Source organism: Trichosurus vulpecula, chromosome 1, assembly GCF_011100635.1.
Source record: "Trichosurus vulpecula isolate mTriVul1 chromosome 1, mTriVul1.pri, whole genome shotgun sequence".
NCBI classification, from domain to species: Eukaryota; Metazoa; Chordata; class Mammalia; order Diprotodontia; family Phalangeridae; genus Trichosurus; species Trichosurus vulpecula.
This window is the reverse complement of record NC_050573.1, coordinates 537,371,612-537,379,277: the sequence shown is the minus strand read 5'-3', so window position 1 is coordinate 537,379,277 and position 7,666 is coordinate 537,371,612. Positions and strand designations below refer to the sequence as shown.

The 7,666-nt window shown below is 38.9% G+C and overlaps 1 pseudogene; it reads left to right on the top strand.

The window, feature by feature from the left end:
- The first annotated feature begins 4,402 nt into the window (after positions 1–4,402).
- On the top strand, positions 4,403–4,754 carry LOC118843852 (annotated as a pseudogene).
- The last annotated feature ends 2,912 nt before the right edge of the window (positions 4,755–7,666 follow it).

The window sequence follows — 7,666 nt, the reverse complement described above, 5'->3', positions numbered from 1 at the left end:
ATCTTGAATTTTAGAGCTAGAAGGGACTCAAGAGGTCACCTAGTTTAAGCCCTTGTTTTACAGATGAGGAAACTGAAGCCCAGGGAAGAGGTTAAGTCACTTGCCGACAGTCACTCAGGTAGTAAGTGACTAATGCAGAATTTTAATCCAGGACCTTTGACCCCAAATCCCTGTTCTTTTCGTTGTCCTCTCATCAACCTGGATCAGCTGGATTGGGCTCAGTTTGAGGTGGAGTTCAAGTCTGAAAGGAGTATACACAGGCTGTTGCACACCATCACTAGCCCCAAAGTATAAACATCCTCAATCAAAAAGGAATTAATGGGAACCAATATCCAACTGACTCATATTGTAAGCTCATCCCTGCTTCTCCCCAGTCCCTATCCTCCTCTGATCTGTCTCTTCTCTGTGGCCTCTAATATTGTTAAATTCCTCTCAGATCTCTTCCCAGATCTCATTCTGTCATATTCTTCTCACCTTTCAGTGCTCACTGAAATGTAGCTTTCTTTTGAAGGCATTGCATCTCTTGACACTATCCCCTAGACTGGCTTCTCCTCTCGTACCTCATCACACACAGTCCAGGAGGAAGAGCTCTCCAACACCACTTTCAGATTCTCCTTATGCCACTATCATACATAAAATACACCTACTCTTTTTACTATTCGCTGCATTTGGTCTAGATCCTTGTTGCTATCATCTCCAGTCACATTGTCCCCTTTCAAGCAAGTTCAGTACTTTCCTAACAATCTTTTCCTCCCCATAACTCCTATCCCTTTTGAGAACCCCTGTCTCTAAAAATGTCCCCAAGCATCCACAATCAAAGCATCCACAATCTCTGTTTCTGCTCTACCTCAACCAAATAGAGATGCCACACCCCTTCATGCAACCTACCCCACCCCCAACTCAACTTAATTTTCTACACTTACCCAAATTCTAAGGTACCCCAGAATTACTTATACACTCACCTTCAGTGCTCTAGTTCCTTAAAATACTTTCAACGGTTGTATATTAGGAAGGCAGAATTTATGATTTCAAAGAGAATCTCATATGTGCCTAAAAGGTCTGGAACCGCAGGATATAAGGAATTCTCTAGGCAGAAGGCAGGAGAACTAAAGCATGTATTTACACTCCACAGTAACAAGCCCACAAACCAGCGTCCCCATTTTGATATTTTCATCAAAAGCTTCCAGGCCCAATAAGTCCGCTTCACAAGGGTAACCAGGAGGCCACAGAGAAGCGAGATGGTGTAAGGCAAAATCATATACATGCTTCCCCTCTACGGTAAGAAGATTACCCACTAGCCTCTAGTCAGCTCTGCTACCGGCAGCTCAGCTTCGGCTGTAGGCGTCTCTGGCTCCAACTGGAAAAGGAAGAGAGAATCTTCAAGCTGTCCTCTCCCCTCTTATAGAGTTTTTGACATCATCAAGTGCCGCCTGAATGACCAGGGCCGATTGGTTCTTGACTTGGCCCCTCCCCCTAGCGTAGACCAGGTTAACACACCTCCCCTCAGCCAGCCCCATGACTCATCACACAGGAAGTTCTCTGATTCCTGGCATGGTTGCTGGGCTTCCTGCCCCGGAAGAGCAAGCCCCAGTGTCCAGGGAAGCTCAATGATGTAAGCCGAGTCATTCAAAGAAAACAAAGTCCATTCTGGTTACAGGTTGTGAATTTAGTTGAATAACATTTGTTGAGTACCTACTATATTTCCAGCATTATAAGGGCTATGAAGATTGGTAGAAAGAACACATGACTTAGAACCAGGAGAAACCTTGATTTTGATTTGATCCTAAATACACATTAGCTGTATTACCATGGGCAAGTCATTTAATTTCCTGAGGCTTAGGTTCCTTGTCTGCAAAATGGAGACAATGATGTCTGTATTGTAGCACGTAGATCAGATAAAAATTTGAGTGGTATCATAGCTTCCTTGAAAGTACTCAGGTTAACAAAACAATGAACATAGTACGGATTTCATTTGACTCACTAAAAAGCTTCCTTTCACTTTCTGGTAGGCTTCTACCTTCCCTGGGAACTCTATGATGTTTTACAATAATGATAATATTTAGAATAATAATAATAGAATATCTTGGCAGTATACTTTCCAGGGATGTACATATAGATGATAAGGTTGACACATGTATTGCCAGAGCTAGCTCAGTGTTTGGGAGGCTCTGAGTGTGTGAGAGAAGAGGTATTAGGCTGCCTACCACGATGAAGTTTTACAGAGGTGTTGTGCTGACCATACTGTTGTATGCCTATAAAACCTGGACAATATACCAGCTCCATGCCAAGAAACTGAATTTCTTCCATTTGAATTGTCTTAGAAAGATTCCCCTGGCAAGATAAGGTATTGGATACTGAGGTTCTTTCTTGAGCTGAACTGCCATGCATTCAAACTCTACTGAAAAGAGTATAACTCTGACGGACTGGCCATGTTGCTTAAATGCCAAATATATGTTTGCTTAAAAGAATGGTTTGTGGAGAACTCACACAAAGCAAGTGTTAACATAGAGGTTAGAAGAAGCAATAGATGGACACTCTTAAGATCTTTCTAAAGAACTTTGAAATAAATTGTGAGACATAGGAGACATTAACACAGGACCACCCAGCATGACATATCCACATCAAAGAAGGTACTGTGTTCTATGAGCAAAACAGAATTGTAGTAGCTCAAAACAAATGAGATGCACAAATTTAGATATGTCTCCACTCCAAATGTTCATACGGACTATTTGTGCCCAACCTGTGGCAGACAATTCTGAGCTCATATTGGTTCTGATCAGCCACAGTCAGACACACCGTACCTCAACATATTGAGATGATTTTGGTCCTCTTTGAGAAGAAAGAGCAACAACCAACCAAACTACTACCTTGGGTATAGTACTAAAATTATTCCAGCAAGGGAAAATAACCTAGAGTTGTTAAAGAGTCACACATACCCCCATACCCACCTTCTTCAGAGGCCTCTAAGCTACAAACTTCTGGTGCTATTTGAGTTGTGTCCTTATAAGGGGAAAGACTTCAAGATTGTTATGGAGCCTAGCAGTGCTCTCTGCTGGTAGGTACCATCTTGCCTTTTGTTCTACAATCCATATTACGTGATGACCAGGTAGATCCAGGTTGCTCCACTTACAGTAAGTTTCCCTGATTTTTCTTTCTTGTCATCTCTATATTTGGAGACTGTTCTTTTCTCTCCTCACATTTTTTTTCTTGTCTGGTGACAATTTCATCTCTCCTTTTGGATCTCTACCTGGCAGCAGTTTCTCTCTGAAGTAATGTGGGTCTATAGGAAATGCGCTTCTGTATGGAATAAAGTCCATGCCTAATTATAGCATCTCTCTCTCTCTCTCTCTCTCTCTCCCTCTCTCTCTCTCTCCCTCTCTCTCTCTCTCTCCCTCTCTCTCTCTGTCTCTCTCTCTCTCTCTGTCTCTCTCTCTGTCTCTCTCTCTTTCTCTGTATTTGTCCACCTTCTATCCTTTGTATTTGTATGTTGCCCCATTTTAAAGATCAAATCCCAAGGAGAGAAAGTGACCTAACAACATGATCTGGGGTAATGTAGAAAAATACAGGTTAATTGGCTTTTAATGATCTTTATTACCCATTAGAGATGGTCTCCTATTTGGAAAATGTCTTTGTCCAAAATATATATATATATGGATTTCAGAGTAGCCCAATGTGGTGGAGAGAGAAGTGATTGTAATGCAAATATGGGTTTTAGATATGCTAATGTTTGTACTAAAGTAGGATTGTTTGATAAGCAGCCTAGGCAACAGAAGTACCAGCTGAGACCCAGATGTGTGAACTATATTGGGCAAAGATGAAAAGAAAAAGAGTGATTTTAGACAAATGGGAAGATTAGAAAGGCAAGGATATCCAAGAGCAATAGGACCCATTTCAGAGTAACTAGGGATGAGAATATGATATGGGTTCACCAGTTTTTCATAGATTCATAGATTTAGAACTTGAAGAGACCCTAGAGACCATGGAATCTAACTCCTAAATGCTACAGATAAGGAAGCTTAGGTCCAATAAGGTTAAGTGATTTGCCTAGGATCACATAGCTAGGAGGTATCTGAGGTGGGATTTGAACCCGGGTCTTCCGGAGTACAATTCTAGTGTCCAAACCAGTGTACTAGGCTGGTATGTCATATTTAGTTTCTCATATTTAAGGCTGCAATGGGTGGCCATAAGAAAAGGCATCAGGAAGAGCAGAATCAGATGAGCTGGCTGGGATTATAACCCTAGAAAAGGGAAACCCCAATGTGTGGACATTTTTTATGAGTAGGAAATCAAGGAGATAATCTCACCTCTCGAAAGTTAAGGGGGCTGTTTGGCAGTCTGAGAACCAAGGCAGGCTTATGTTTTTTCACCAAAAAGTCATCTCTAAGCCACTGAGATTTTCAGAATGACTGACACTTCTGATGCTCCTCCAATTTTTGAAGAGATGTTTGCCAGTTGATTCACAGAAGATGATACAGAATATCAGGAACACTTGGAATGCTCTGCAGATTCCCCTCTGATTATTGAAGAGTCAAATAGTAGATCTAGCAGTAATCAAAGAAACAAAGGCAATTATTTACAAGATAACAAACACTTTCAAGGAAGGGATGGCAAATGGAGTTGGCCAAGTAATAGCAGATCTAATTGGCGGCATGGAAGCCCCTGGGGTAATAACTATCAGCAGCACAGACAAGAACTACCATCATGAATATGAACAATATGGTCATAATCAATGGCCTCCTTATGGCTACTATTAATGTTGGCAGCCATCAGGTAAAACCAACTGTGTTCTCTTCTAATGTTGAAAACTTGCCTGTTTCCTCTGATTGGGCATTTTTTTGTATATGATTTTGTATAGATAGTAGGCAATTTGAAGCTGTCATATACAAATAAACTAGAAAGAACGGATGGTAAACGGGAATGATAAAATCCTACAGAGAAGTTATCGACTGCATTATTCAACTTCTACCTCAAATGGATCTTTATTTCATAGTTTGTTAGTGCATTGAATTTCATATGTTTTCCGTGTAAGGCTACTAATAGTCATAAGTTTGTAACACAGGCATAATTAGGAATAGGAATAAAAAGTTTGCTTTCTCTCAAATTTAAAGGAATATCTATAAACATGGATGTGATTATTTCTAGAATTTTGCAGACTTTAATGAAGTAATTCATCAAAAGACAGTTATATTTGGCTTGCAAAATATCATATTTAACAGCAGCTGAAACACACTATAATTGATTTACCTTTCATTTGACTTTGATGATTTTGAAATAATAATCATACTATGTGAATGCCTATTTTAAAGCTCTGAGTTCTATACAAGTAACAACAGGAAGACAAGAATAAAGATGTAAAATAAGCAAAGAATTTTTATTTTTGGATTAAGTGGGTGTAGATATGATTTTTTGCATTATATTGTAGCATGACTTTGCTGGTGGGTGGCAGGCAGGAGAGAGATATTCTTCCCATTCACTTAAAAACAGGATTGAAATTCAAGAGCAATGTTACCTTCAGTCCTTTCTTTCCAATCAGTATATAAAACATAACTCAAGATTTTGTCTCTATTGTTTTTAGAGACATGATAGGTTAGACTTATTTTACTTTATTTTATTCTTTACCAAATATGAAACTGACTGTATTTTGTGTAGCCACAATAATTGTGTGATTTTTAAAAATCTTTCTTCTATTTTTATAAATCCATTATGATGGCTCTTGTAAGTATATTTTTACTCAAAGGAAATGCTAACTGTTCAACCTCACTGGTAAGTTTTGGGTTATTAGCTCTTAATGATTTGCTCTTTGTCATATCCTGCCTGATAAGAGGAAGTTTGATATGATAGAAAAAGTGCTCTATTTTTGAACCCAGAGCACTTAAGTTCAAACACTGGCTCTCCTGGACTGAACTTGGGCAGTTCACTTAAACTCTCTTGACCTCAGAAACCCTTACCACTAAAATGAGGGAGTTGGACTAGTTGACTTTTGTGAGGCCCCTTCCAGCTCTCAATCCTATGATCTAATAAGAGTAGCATTTTGACTTTTTATGAGATTATATTGAATATTTTGTGGGAAAGAAGTTACTTTGTTGAAGTAGAAGGGTTATTAAAGGATATGATTAATCTTGGTGTGAGTCAGAGCATTGCGGTGACAATTAAACCTTTCTTTTAGCTGTTTGACATCTACCTTCTTGGCATTTCTACCATAATGGCCTTCTCATAGCGTTTTCTCTCTCATGGAGGAGTCTGCCTTCTCCAAGTATTCCTCTCTCTGCTGCTCCCAGGGACCTTTGTATCTTATTTCCTTAAAAAACAACTCTTCTCTATTAGTTGCTATGTTGAAAGAGGAAATAATTTATGTTAGGGTGCAAATGACTGGTAAAGAACATGAGTTACTTTTGAGATGTATTTATATTTCAAGGAGGGAAAAAATCTTGGGGATTAAAATCTTTGGAATTTTATACACTGAGGCTGGTGAGAGATTGGGGGAGGTAGGAGGAATAAATGCATGTGACTAATTGTCAAACCTGAGCACCTTAGAGATTCCTGACAGGAGGAATTCTGTTTCCTTGATGATTAGAGGACCCAAGGTGGAAATGGGTGTAGTTTGAACTGGGAATAAAAGCTGTGGAAGAAGTAGGATGGGAAATAGAATGGAGATGAGATATTGGAAGAAAAGGTGTTGGGCAGAATGCAGTGGAGGGAATAACCTCTAATTTGGAGTGTGGTGGTGTAATAAAGGGAGAATGATGACCTGTATCCACCTGAGGTCTAGCATGAGAAGTGTAAATAACCCTAGGTTTCAGTTCTGAATTAGTCAGATATTCATCCATCTTATCATTTGGCAGGTGATTTGTTGCCTAATATTTTTCCTTTATATCTTGGATTAGAGGCAAATTCATTTCCCACAGGCAGAGAAATGGGTATTTAGTAATGATTATTTAGAAAAATAAATATCAATAATTTCTATTAATAATAATGATAGCCAGCATTTATACAGTGCTTTAAAATTTGCAAAATGTTTTATATATGTTGAGCCTCATAATAACCCTGGGAAGTAGGTGCTGTAAAATTCTGCATTTTACAGATGAGAAAATTGAGCCAAAGAGAGATTAAGGGACATTTTTAAATCACACAGCAAGTGTCTAAAGTAAGATTTGAATTCAGATCTCTCTGATTTCAAACCACCATTCTATGAATGGTGGCAACTAACTGACTATTATAATTCTTAAACATAACAGACTTTGATGGACCTACCATTACAACTGACCTACACCTTCTCATCTTGCAGAATTTTTCTCCATTGTCATTTTGTATCAAAGATACATATCACCCTATGCCCCCACTACAACAGTGCTAACTTAATGAGGTCCAAAATCACTTCAAAAGTTTAACCTAACAATATACGTAAGGGGAAAAAGTAGATAAATAGTGTCTACTATCTAGCTCATTGAGATGGTTGTCCACAATACACGTACTACAAAAACCAACAGCAACAACAATCACCACCATCACCACGCAGATGGAGAGTGATCTGGTCTGAGAATTGTATGAGAAACAAATTAGTTGTTAGGATATTTTCCTGGTTCTTTTAATAATTTGTGAATACCAGAGCAGCATTTGGGCTGTCCATCTGTTACCTTCACTTTCACAGAATAACTAGGCCATCTTC